Below are 12,183 nucleotides of genomic sequence, written 5' to 3' on the forward strand. Positions count from 1 at the left end.
TCCACCTTTTGTTCTTCCCACGGGCTGGGATTTCTGTAGACTCTTCTTTTGGTTTGTCCTTGACTCTGCTTGTCCTCTCCCCATCAAGACTGAGCTTTTTATGCCCTTCCGTAGGGCCTTTTACAGTTGTCACGGTGTTTGTTTTGTGTATCAAAGTTAGCTTTTCACCGGGATGCATTCCTCAAGGGGCTGTGCCTCTCAGGTCTGGTCCGAAAAGGGCTGCCAACACCTTCAGACAGGCAGGAAGCTCTGCTAAGGGCTGGGCACTGGTTTTTCATTTCCCAGTCTGGGCTGGGACAAGGCTTCCCACCTCAAGCACCTGACCAGGACCCCGACAAGCTGAAGCAGAGTGAACCCTAGCCAACTTGTCCAAGGTCACCCGCCAGACCGCAGGAAGAAATAAAAGCACATATTAGCTGAGCACTTAGCATGTGCCGCGCACAGTTATAAGTACATTACACATGGTACAGGGTAGGTGAAAAGGAAAGGACATTTCATCCTGATGGCGGCTTCAAGGGCTTCGGGGAAGAAAAGTGCCAAGTATCCCCTGTTCCACAGTGAACTTGAATCCAGGCTCTCTAAGCAGGACTCTGCAAGGTGGGGTCTGAAACCAGGTTTGGGGATGGTTTGCTCATCCTCTGTCTCCACTAGTGTGGGGGCAGCTGGAGGTCAAAGAGAAGAGTGGAGATAATCCTTTGAGAAAACTGTTGGCATTTCTTCAGGGGTTATCTCTTCCGCCACCTTACAGGCTTCAAGGGGACACCTTCATTTGTGTCCCCTGGAGTTTAGGAGAGGCAGAGAGTGGGTGCCTGATGTCTGCCTGTGGCATGTGAAGGTGATGACTGTGTTCAAGGCAGCGAAGGACAGAAAAATGCAGTAAAAGTTCCCAGCACTTGCCCAGTGACGGCAATGATGTCGTGAAGAGAGGGTCCCATAACCAGTAGACTCTGTCCAAGAGGAGTGCCCAGGGACAGTGACACACAAGAAGGTGCCTTGCAGAGACCTGAGAAGAGAGGAAAGTGGGGCACAGTCCCAGCTGAACCGGGTTCTCCAGAAACCCACAAAAGAGCCCCACGGCACAGTCTGAGGGGGCCACGAGCAAGCCAGAGAGCGTGGCTCCTGGATCAAGATAGCACTCACCACTTCCTCTCCTAATCCTCTCCCCTCCCCTGAAGGGGCCAGGGCTGAGTGTGGGGGTGGGGCTGGAGGGGCCTAACCAAGTAAAGTGCCCCCCACTGCACTGTCCTCCTCCTCAGGCTTCCAGGTCTGAGTAGCGGTGAGGACAGGAGACACTCCCGATAGAGTAAGAGGCCCAAGTGTGTGTTATTATGCTGAACTGGACCTTCTGATTGCTGAATCTGGAGCGTTCTTGTGACTCAAATGGACCAGATGGAAATGTAAATTGGGTGCAGCCACTATGGAAAACAATACAAGGGTTCCCCGAAAAATTGAAAACCAGAACTTCCATATGACCCAGCAATCCCAGTTGGGGTTATATACCCAAAGCAAGTGAACACAGGGCCTCAACAAGACATTTGTCCCCGCATGGTCATTGCAACATTATTCACAGTAACCAAGACATGGAAACAATCTAAGTGTCTTTTGGTAGATGGAGAGATAGAGAAAACGTGATGTATACATAGATACAGGTGTAGCTTTATAGATATCTCTCTCTACATCTTTATCTTCACAATAGAGTATCTTCAGCCACGGGGAAGAAGAAAATCCTGCCATTTGCACACATGGGTGGATCTTGAAGGCATTATGTAAACTGAAACAAGCCAGGTAGAGACAGACAAATACTGCATGGTATCACTGATAGGTAGAATTAAAAACAAAAATCAAACTCATAAAAGCATAGGGTAGGAAAGTGGTTGCCAGGGGCTGGGGGTGGGGAACAGTGGGGAGTTTGGTAAAAGCTCTTATGCTGTCTTATACACTCATCTAGAAGATGAATAGGGTGTGAGGATCCAATGTATAACATAGTGACTGTAGTTGATAATACTGTATTGTATAATTGGAATTTGCTAAGAGAATAAAACTTCAATGTTCTCACTTAAAAAAAAGTAAACTAAATAAGCGATGTGTGTGTTAATTAACTAGATGGTTGGAAGTCTTTCATCGTGTCTATCATCATGATGTACATTTCAAATGTCTTACTATTTTATTTGTCAATTATGCCACAATAAAACTAAAAAGAAAAAAAAAAAAGAAAAGAAAGATCAGAAGGCTATGGGAGTCATCTGTTGGGACAGAACAAGAATTTGCCCAACCTTGGATTTGAGGGTGGCTTTATGATTGCACCCCACCGAATCCACCTCAGTTAACAAATTAATTATGCCAACGAGTGGGAAATAAAGCAAAACTTCGACAGCCATACTTAGGGGAAAAAGAAAAGAGTAGAGGTTCTGGAATTTGACTTTGTGTGAAACCTGGATCTCCCACCAATGAACTATGTGGCCCTGGTCCAGTTACTTGACGTCCCTGGGCTTCGATTTCTGCATCTGTGAAATAGGTGTTATTTAAACCCCAAGATTTTCTCAGGAGAAAGCTCTGATAGTTATTGGTATTTTATTGGTAAAACCTTTTATTGAGGTGCAGAGAGTTCAGTGCGGTTCACGTCTTCGTGTAGCAAGCAGGTGATGGACCTGGGATGCAGTTCGACCCTACCGCCTCACCGTTCACCACTGCAATATGGCAGCCCGTATCCTGGACTGTGGGCAGGAGACGAGTAACTGGAAGTCAGGACACTGAGGCCGAAACCCTGCCTCCACCGTGACCTTACTAATCGGGGAAGATGGAGCAAAGCTCACGTGACATTGTCCATAAAATAGGGCCCATAATATCCATCCTGAATACCTCTGTTTTTATTTAATTCTTTTACATTTATTTATTTTTGAGGAATAGAGACAGAGCACAAGCGGGGGAGGGGCAGAGAGAGAGGGACACCCAGAATTCCAAGCAGGCTCCAGGCTTTAAGCTGTCAGCACCGAGACGGCCACGGGGCTCTAACACGAACGGTGAGATCGTGACCCCAGCCAAAGTCGATGCTTAACGGACTGAGCCACCCAGGCACTCCCCATCTTGAATACTTCTTAGCACTTTAAAACGATTCAAATTAGATAATCTTTATGAAAACACAGATGGCAAATTGCTTTTGAAAAGCTCACAATTATTATGGAATGAATGTTTGGGTCCCGCGAAAATTTGTATGTCGAAACCGAATCCCCAGTATGATGATATTTGAAGGTGGGGACTTTGGGGGATGAGGAGACCATAAGGGTGGAGCCCACTGATGGAATCCATGCCCTTGTAAGAGAGGCTATTCATTCTGTTTCTACTCTGTAAGGACACAAAGAAGTTGGCCGTCTGCAGCCGGGAAGGGGGGGTCCAACGACCCGACCACACTGGCACCCAGACCTTGGACTTCCAGCCTCCAAAACTGGCAGAAATAAATTTCTATTCTTCATAAATCACCCAGTCTGTGGGACTTTGTTATAGCAGCCCAAATGGACTAAGCACCTAACTAATACTATTGCCTACTTAATGTATTTGGTTTCTCACAGTGAGCTTTATTTGGAGGAAAAATACAATGAAAGAAAAATAACGAAGGAATCTCTAATGGGACTTAGAGTTGTTTCCTGGTTGTTGGGACCCTGACTTATTACTGAGTTTAGTAAAAATTTCATCATGTTTAACATCAATGGTACCGGTTGGGTTCGAATGAATATACAATATTCAAGCCTCATTCCTTATGACGGTAAATCTATCACATGAGTGGAAGACCACATCTCAAGCCCAAAAGACTCCAGCTAAAAGGAATTGTTTTTAAAAGACTGGGGTTGCTTACATAAATATCTTCACACAGTATTGTTTTAAGAAGTTCAAGCTTTAGGCTTAAAGAAATAGAAAGAGTATATGTGTCAAGACCAGATACCCCATTTTATCCCTGGCTTTGGAACTCACACACATTCCCAAATGATGACACAATGTCCCACAGCCTCTCGGATCTAGCCCTGAGCATCGTGGGCTGGAACCTGTGCATGGCCACAGGACTTTCTTTTAAAGTAAGGTCTTTCCCCTATACCAGAGTCGACGAAATAGAATATGAGGCACAAACGCCGGCCACAGAGGTAATTTTGAATTCAAATAGTCACAGGAAATTAAGCCACACACATTAAAGCCACATTTCTGTAACAAGCAACAGGTGAAATTAATTGTAATAATCTATCTTATGTAATCTAATACATTCAAAGTTTGTCATCTCAACAGGCAATCAACATAAAAAAATATTGAGATATTTTTGTTCAGCCTAAGTCTTTGAAATCTGACTTGTATTTTACACTGATGGCATATTTCAGTTCAGGCTAGACACATTTCAAGTGCTCAATAGCCACATGCGACTGTAGTTTGGGTCGATGCATTCAGCTGGGCTTTTCCTGGCCCCAAGGGCACCCCCTCTGGGAAATAGAATGTCAAGCTTGGAGACAGTAGGACTCATCTGTAGAGTCATGGAACCCACCTAGATATCATCTTATATGTGGCAACAACTAAGAATATTCACATGATATACAGTTGACCTTGAACAATGTGGGAGTTAGGGGTGCTGTCAAAACCCCACACAGTCAAAACTCTGTGTATAAATTTTGACTCTCCAAAATCTTAACCACTACAGATGACTAGAAGCCTTACCGATAACATAAACAGCTGATCAGCACATCGTTTGTACATTCTATGTATTATATGCTGCGTTCCTACAGTAAAGTAAGCTAGAGAAAAGAAAATGTTATTAAGAAAATCATAGCAGAAAATACATTTACACTATTGTACTGTATTTATTGAAAAAAATTCTGTATATGTGGACATGGGCAGTTCAATCCTATGTGCTTTAAAGATGGGCTATATAGTCATCAGAAGCCTAAATGGGGTAGTATTTGCAACTCACATCATCTCTCACTGATCAGAAGAGAGTATTGTGTTGACCCATCTGTTCTACAAGAGAAAGCGGTCGCGTTCAAGAACGTAACCTCCTTAATTCCTCAATCCTCCAACATGGGGACAAGGAAGTTTGCATATTTGCCGCCAATTCAACTTCTCAGGGCCAGAATCTTTATTACAAGAAACAGCTTTCCTTAATCTGTAGGGAACTGGTAAAGGTCAATATTTTGGTTACTTTGACTGACAGAAGCAATGGGGCTTTGCTCTCTACACAAAGTGAATTGTCATTCTACTAAAATACAGAACAGACATCTTTTTATGGAATTTGCCATGTGCTTTGCGTGTTTTTTTTCCTTGTTATTGTGTTGAGCAGTTTTTATTATTTTTATGAGGTTTCATTTTAGATTTCTGCGATGGCTTCTTTATTACCTAAAAACAGGTTTCTCTATCTTTCCTTTAAGGCAGGTTACAGCCATCTGAGTGACTTATTTCTCTTGGTAACTATGGGGTGATTATGAAATTTATCCTTTCCATTCAAATTCACTGAAGGCTTTATTTCCCTGTGTGTCAGAAATATCCCTGGAAATTATTTTTTTGGAGACTCAGAAAGTTTATTTGTGAAGATGCCCAGACATCTCCAGCTCTCTCCAGAAAGTTCCATTTAGGTAATTCCTTTTTTTTTTTTTAATTTATTTTTAAATTTTACTTACTTAAATCCAAGTCAGTTAACATATAGTGTAATAATGATTTCAGGAGTAGAATTTAGTGATTTAGACGTAACACCCAGTGCTCATCCCAACAAGTGCCCTCCTCAATGCCCATCACCCATTTAGCCCATCCCCCCACCCAGCTCCCCTCCAGCGACCCTCAATTTGTTCTCTGTGTTCAAGAGTCTCTTACGGTTTGCCTCCCTCTCTGGTTTTGTCTCCTTTTCCTTCCCTTCCCCTATATTCATCTGTTTTGTTTCTTAAATTCCACATATGAGTGAGATCCTATGATATTTGTCTTTCTCTGACTAATTTTGCTGAGCATAATATACTCTAGTTGCATTCACGTTGTTACAAATGGCAAGAATTCATTCTTTCTGATCACTGAGTAATATTCCATTGTGCATATATATGTATAAGCATATGTGTGTGTGTGTGTGTGTGTGTGTGTGTGTACATATATATATATATACGTATCTTCTTTATCATTCATCAGTCAATGGACATTTGGGCTCTTTCTAATCTGATTGTTCCCCACCACCATCACACCCCGACTTCTATGCCTCCATGCCTACAGAGAGAGCAGTCCATAAGTAATCCAAAAACAGGGAATGATCCCTAAACTACACCAAATGTTGCACCAAATTACGTGTTTGGGTTCGTTGTTTGTGATACTGCCTCAGATTTACTGTGCTGCTTTTATTTCTTTTCTCTCTTTTCTCCCCCCGCCCTGGCAGGTTGTTATTAATATTAAATCATGTTCCTTATGCAGCTACCCATTGAAATTAAGTGAATACAAGGTTTAGGTGAATACAAGGTTTTCCAAACATAATCAACGGAGTGGCTCATCAAACCAAGAATAGTCAATAACTCACTATGTCAAGAACTCCCCCTTTTCTTTTCTTTGTGAACTATTTTACCAAGCACTGCCCTGCTCAGGGTGCTGTGCTAGTCTCTGAGACTCTGTTTTTGGGAGCTCACACTTCCACAGAAGATACACATCATGCAACTAAGCAACAAGCATGATAGAGAGTGATAGTTTTGTGAGAGAGAGAAAAAATTGTCTGCCACACCAGTTCAGAGGCGAGAGAGGCATCAAAGGAACTTATGTGTGAGGCAGCAGATTGGACTTGGACCCTGGGAGGGAAGAGGTAAATAAATGGCAAGCAGGGGAAGCGGGGTTCATCCAAAAGCAAGTTCCCTGCTCTTGGAGAAACTACATAACTGTGTGGTGATTTAGAGCGCTCTGTTGTGTGCCTAAGACTCTGGGAACTTGAAGGGGAAAAAAGAAAAGCTGTGCTGCTCACAGAAATGCAAATTTTTACCTATTTAATAATGAATTCATTACTGGGACCATCCCCAAGATAAATGTCTTTTGTTTATCTAACTCCGATGACAATAAAACCAGCCAAGTAATTGCCCTCCCCTCCCATAGACCTGTTGAGGCTTTCTTGTTACTTGAGTACGCATTTGAGGAGTAAAACATGTACTACTACCCTTTAGAAGGAAAGCATAATTTCCATTCCAAACATTTGTTTTGTGTTCATACAGTGGGTGGTAGACACACACAGGCACACTCATTCTGACAATTATCTCTAGCACAATCTACATTTCTACAGAATGTATTTCTGAAGGGGGAAAAAAAGTCATATATATATATATATATATATATATATATATATATATATATATATATTTGAGCTGGTATAATGCCTGAAAAATTAGTACCTTTCTTTAAATGCTTTAAATGCAAAAGACTCTGCTTTTGTAATCAATGCCTTCAATTCATCAGTAATGGATCAACAAGTTAGCTTGTACAAAGGAGGGCCAGAAAAACAAACAAACAAACAAACTCATAGCAGTTATCTAAGGAAGTGGTAATTAAGGGGATCAGGACATCCCATCCCCAAATATGCCATTTTGGTATAAGGATGCTAGAGGAACATGCTGCCCTCCTCTCTTCTGCCTAAAAGCAGGGCATACATTTCCATTTGGAAAAGCGTCTCCCTCTTCTGTACCAGGGAGAAGAGAATGGCCCTTCATCACCAAAGAGGACTCTTACCACTGGGGACACACCCGCTTGAGTCTGCAAAACCAACAATACCAAACAGCTGTCTGTCTTCTATTTGTTTTCCCCATATAGTTACTGCCCCAGAAGCCCAAATCCCTTTTCCTTGGTCTAGTTACTTCTCTGTAATTTATCACCCTTTGCTAAAATGGCATACGGCAACTCTCAAGCCAAACTGCTTCTTTCAGGTTTCACGTCTTTTCCATGAAGCTTCCGTGTATAAACAAAATGCTTTTTTCTCCTATTATTCTGTCTTTGGTCCATTTAATTTACAGGCTCCAGTCATTGAACCTAAGAGGGTAAGGGAAAATTTTCTCTGCCCCCTACGCTGGTGACATCATCAGAACTCACTAAATGTTTGTTGAAAGACACTGACCAAGCAGCCTTAAGCCTCTCACAAGCCCAGGTAATTATTAGATCTGGGATGAGGGGTGAGGAAAGGTGGTGTCTTGGAGACCAGACCAACCCTCTCTTTCACTGATGGAGCAGCTGAGCCTAGGAGGTTTATTTGTGACACACAGCTCAAGTGCACAACCTTAAGTTACCAGTTAAAGATGTGTTCCAAACACCAGTCTTCTGACTGAATTGCTGCATCCTTTCTGCTGCTCCCTGATGCCTCTCAACTTGCGTGACCGGAGAATAACAGCTTAACCTTTTTTGTTTCTCTTTTTCACATACGCATGTTCTATTTGATTAGCAGGGCGATAGAAAGGATCTGTGGTATGCCGAGCTAGTAGATAATAAACCTCCCCTTATTGGGCCTTTAGAGCTGAAGGACTTCCTATCAACACAGAAGCACATCCTGCCATTGGAAGATTTGAAGATGCATGCAAAAAAATGGTATTTTTTTAGGCTTTGTTTCCCAGGCAACTGCTCTCAATTTGCGATTGAATTCGAACAAGAGAATCCCCCAGAGACACTTCTCTCCTCTGCTTCCTCTTGTCTTCTTTACTGCAAGAAAGCCGTAAACTCTGAGGACCCAGGAAACTACCCTCCTTTGGAGAGTGAAAGGAGATGCCAGGGACAGCTCAGAAATGATGCTAAATTCACAAGGATAAAATGCTGGCTGGCAGGCAGTACATTCTAGAAACAGTCAGTGTCAGATCCAAGGGGAAGAGACACACGTTGACCAACATGTGGGTAGGCCGGAGGAGACTGAAAAGCAGCCATTCTGTCACCATAACCTTTAAAGAGCAGTTGATCTCAGTGGATAATGGGACAGGAAAGCTGGCCTTTTCAGACCCACAAAGTAAAGTCTTGGTATCCGAATGACAACTAAGTTGCCCCCAAGGTGGTTTAGCACAACATAAGTCATAGGTGTCCACTATTAAAACCTCCTGTAGTTTGCATGCTGAAGAGTTCAACATCTCCGGGGATTTTGAAATCACCGTCACAGGTCACACCAACTTGGAGATTTGCCAATAGTTTTGGGACCTACTAAATGTGTGTAATATACGCATATGACCTATGAAGCATGCTTTGTATTCGCGGTGAGACTGTACTATGGTACTCCTCCCTGGAAGAACGTGCCTCTTTAATATTTTCTTTTTGAGCTTATTTTTCTTTATTTTTGAGAGAGAGAGATAGAGAGCAAGTGGGGGAGGAGCAAACAGAGGAGGAGACAGAATCCCAAGCAGGCTCTGCGCTGATGCGGGGCTCAAACTCAAACTCACGAACCACCGGGAGATCATGACTTGAGCCAAAATCAAGAGTCGGATGCTTAACCGACTGAGCCACCCAGGTGCCCCTGGAAGAGCGTGACTCTTACCAGAATCCCCCTCAGCTCTCTGAAGCAAGGCTGAGTTTTGAGAGGAGATGTGGGGAGGAAAACATTTTAAATGTGTTATTTCAAGTTTTTCTTTCTTAGTGTGCTCATGGCATCTGATATATATCACCAGGAGCATATGCCCAATGTGACATTTGGATACAAAAGTAGCTGCTGAATTGCTAGGCATTAGACATTTTCAAGGTAGGTAAAAGGCACAAATGTGTTTTTTAAAAGGAAGATCCAGTTAAATATATTTTTTACTACATTTTCACTACTGACCTCCCCATCCATCTATCACTACTCCTACCGAGTGTATTTCTGAAAAATGTTCTAAAAATTTCTACTTTAGAAATTCCTTTGAGTGAGGAAGCTTCTATAAGAAGAGAGGTATGGAGACATAAGTTCTAGATTGTTCCAGAACTCTCCAAATCTAGTTCTAGATTTTTTTTTCTGAATTTCAAGATTTCCTGCTCTCTAATCCTGATAAAATCAATCTACATATCGCTACCCTGTATTTACTGCTAAACTACAAAAATATGGATGTCATCAAATGAGTCCAATTCCAGTCATTATTTTTGGGTTTTGTTGTTTTCTGATGGCCCATTCTGTTAGAATGACAGAATCAGCTATGAAACTTTTCATTCAACATAAATTTTTGTTTTTTAGCTCAAGCTGTTTTCCCCAAAGTCACCTATAAGAAATTTTAGATGACCTCCCCCCCAGCCACGTTCCCATTTCTAAAACTCTACACAGGTGCCCATTCAGGAATTGCAAACCCATTCGAATGGCCCAGGCATCCTCTAGATGTGTGGGGGTGGGGAGAAAGGGGACGGTGTCTTCCGTTGTGACAAATCCAGGACTGTCTTTGTTCCTTTTCCTTGCATTCTTCTGGCTTGACTATATAAATAATAAAATAGTTTAAGAATCCAGGAACTTTTCCCCAAGCAACATTTTGGTAGTGTAAGTACCAGGCCCTCAGTAGGATTGAGTGCTCACAGAACGTCAGATCTGTGTGGGAAGGGGGTGTGGGGGGAAGGTGGCAGTACAAAGGATACCCTGAAGAGTAGGAGGGAAGACAGCATCGGTCACCCAGCACAGCTGGGATGACACCTTCATTACCGGAACAGGAGACAGCCCAGACTCCCCAGTTGGGACCCTCTAATTTGGTGCTGTAAGAATTAGTGTTCTCGGGCGCCTGGGTGGCTCAGTCGGTTAAGCGTCCGACTTCAGCTCAGGTCACGATCTCATGGTCCATGAGTTTGAGCCCCGCGTCAGGCTCTGGGCTGACGGCTCAGAGCCTGGAGCCTGCTTCTGATTCTGTGTCTCCCTCTCTCTCTGCCCCTCCCCTGTTCATGCTCTGTCTCCCTCTGTCTCAAAAATAAATAAATGTTTAAAAAAAATTAAAAAAAAAAGAATTAGTGTTCTCTTTTTATTTTTTTAAAAATGTTGAATGTTTATTTATTTTTGAGAGGGAGAGAGAGCGCATAAGCGAGTGGGGGCGCAACAGTAAGAGAGGGAGAGAGAGAGAGAGAGAGAACCCCACGCAGGCTCCATGCTGTCAGTACACAGCCCCGTGCAGGGATCAGACTCATGAACCAGGAGATCATGACCTGAGCCAAAGTCAAAAGTTGGACACTCAACCCTGAGCCACCCAGGAGCCCCAAATTAATATTTTTTTTAAACCCAAGAATGCCGGTATTTTCATGGTATTTATTCTATCCTAGGGACCACTAATTTCTCAAAATCTCCATCATAGCAAGCGAGGAGGGAAAACAACAAAGAATGAAAAGGAAAATAAATAGGATAAAAAGTATAAACCACAAACCAGGGGCGCCCGGGTGGCCCAGTCGGTGAAGTGTCCGACTTTGGCTCAGGTCATGATCTCAATGTTCCTGAGCTCAAACCCCATGTTGGGCTCTGTGCTGACAGCTCACAGCCTGGAGCCTGCTTCAGATTCTGTCTCCCTCTCTCTCTACCCCTCCCCGGCTTGCTCTCTCTCTCTCTCTCTCTTTCTTTCAAAAATAAACAAATGTTAAATTTTTTTAAACCATGAATGAATCAAAGAGAAAGAAACATAAGGATAAGAAAGAGTGAGTATAATGTTGCCTCAGAAATCTGCCCGAGAGTAATCCCCTATCCTTATAGGACAAAGTTAAAGGAATAGAACAAGGAGGAGGAGGAGGAGGAGACACATCAGAAATGCCAAAGATTAAAAACTACATGATTTCACGTACTCTGACATTCCGCGCCGGTGTTTTGCTGGAAGTTCCCAGGCCCATGTGTCTGTGAGTGATTCTGGAATTGTCTGTTGCAATGTAAGGACCTCAGAATTTTATATGTGGTAGGGGTCTTGGAAAGGATTTAGTTTAAACCCTTCACGATGCAGATAAAGAAACCAAGAAATGTTTTCCCAGACATGGGAATCTGTTCCCTTCATTCCAATTCAAGGATAACAGACGAGTCTGGTAATGGGATTGAGCACGCGGTGGGGGCAATGGTGACTGGGGGGAGGCCAGCTGCCTATTATCTTTGCAGAGCAGGTGACTGGGGCAAACTGTGTGCAGAATCGCTCTCTGTAACATCAGCCTCAAGCTGGAAATCACGCGTCTGTCACGGGAGCCATCTTCTGGAAATTCACTGTCACATGGGACAACAGCGTCAGGCTCTAGAGTAAGCTGTCTCCTAAAATCTTCAGTCACCCT

The sequence above is a fragment of the Neofelis nebulosa genome, chromosome 8 (assembly GCF_028018385.1).
Source record: "Neofelis nebulosa isolate mNeoNeb1 chromosome 8, mNeoNeb1.pri, whole genome shotgun sequence".
Classification (NCBI taxonomy): domain Eukaryota; kingdom Metazoa; phylum Chordata; class Mammalia; order Carnivora; family Felidae; genus Neofelis; species Neofelis nebulosa.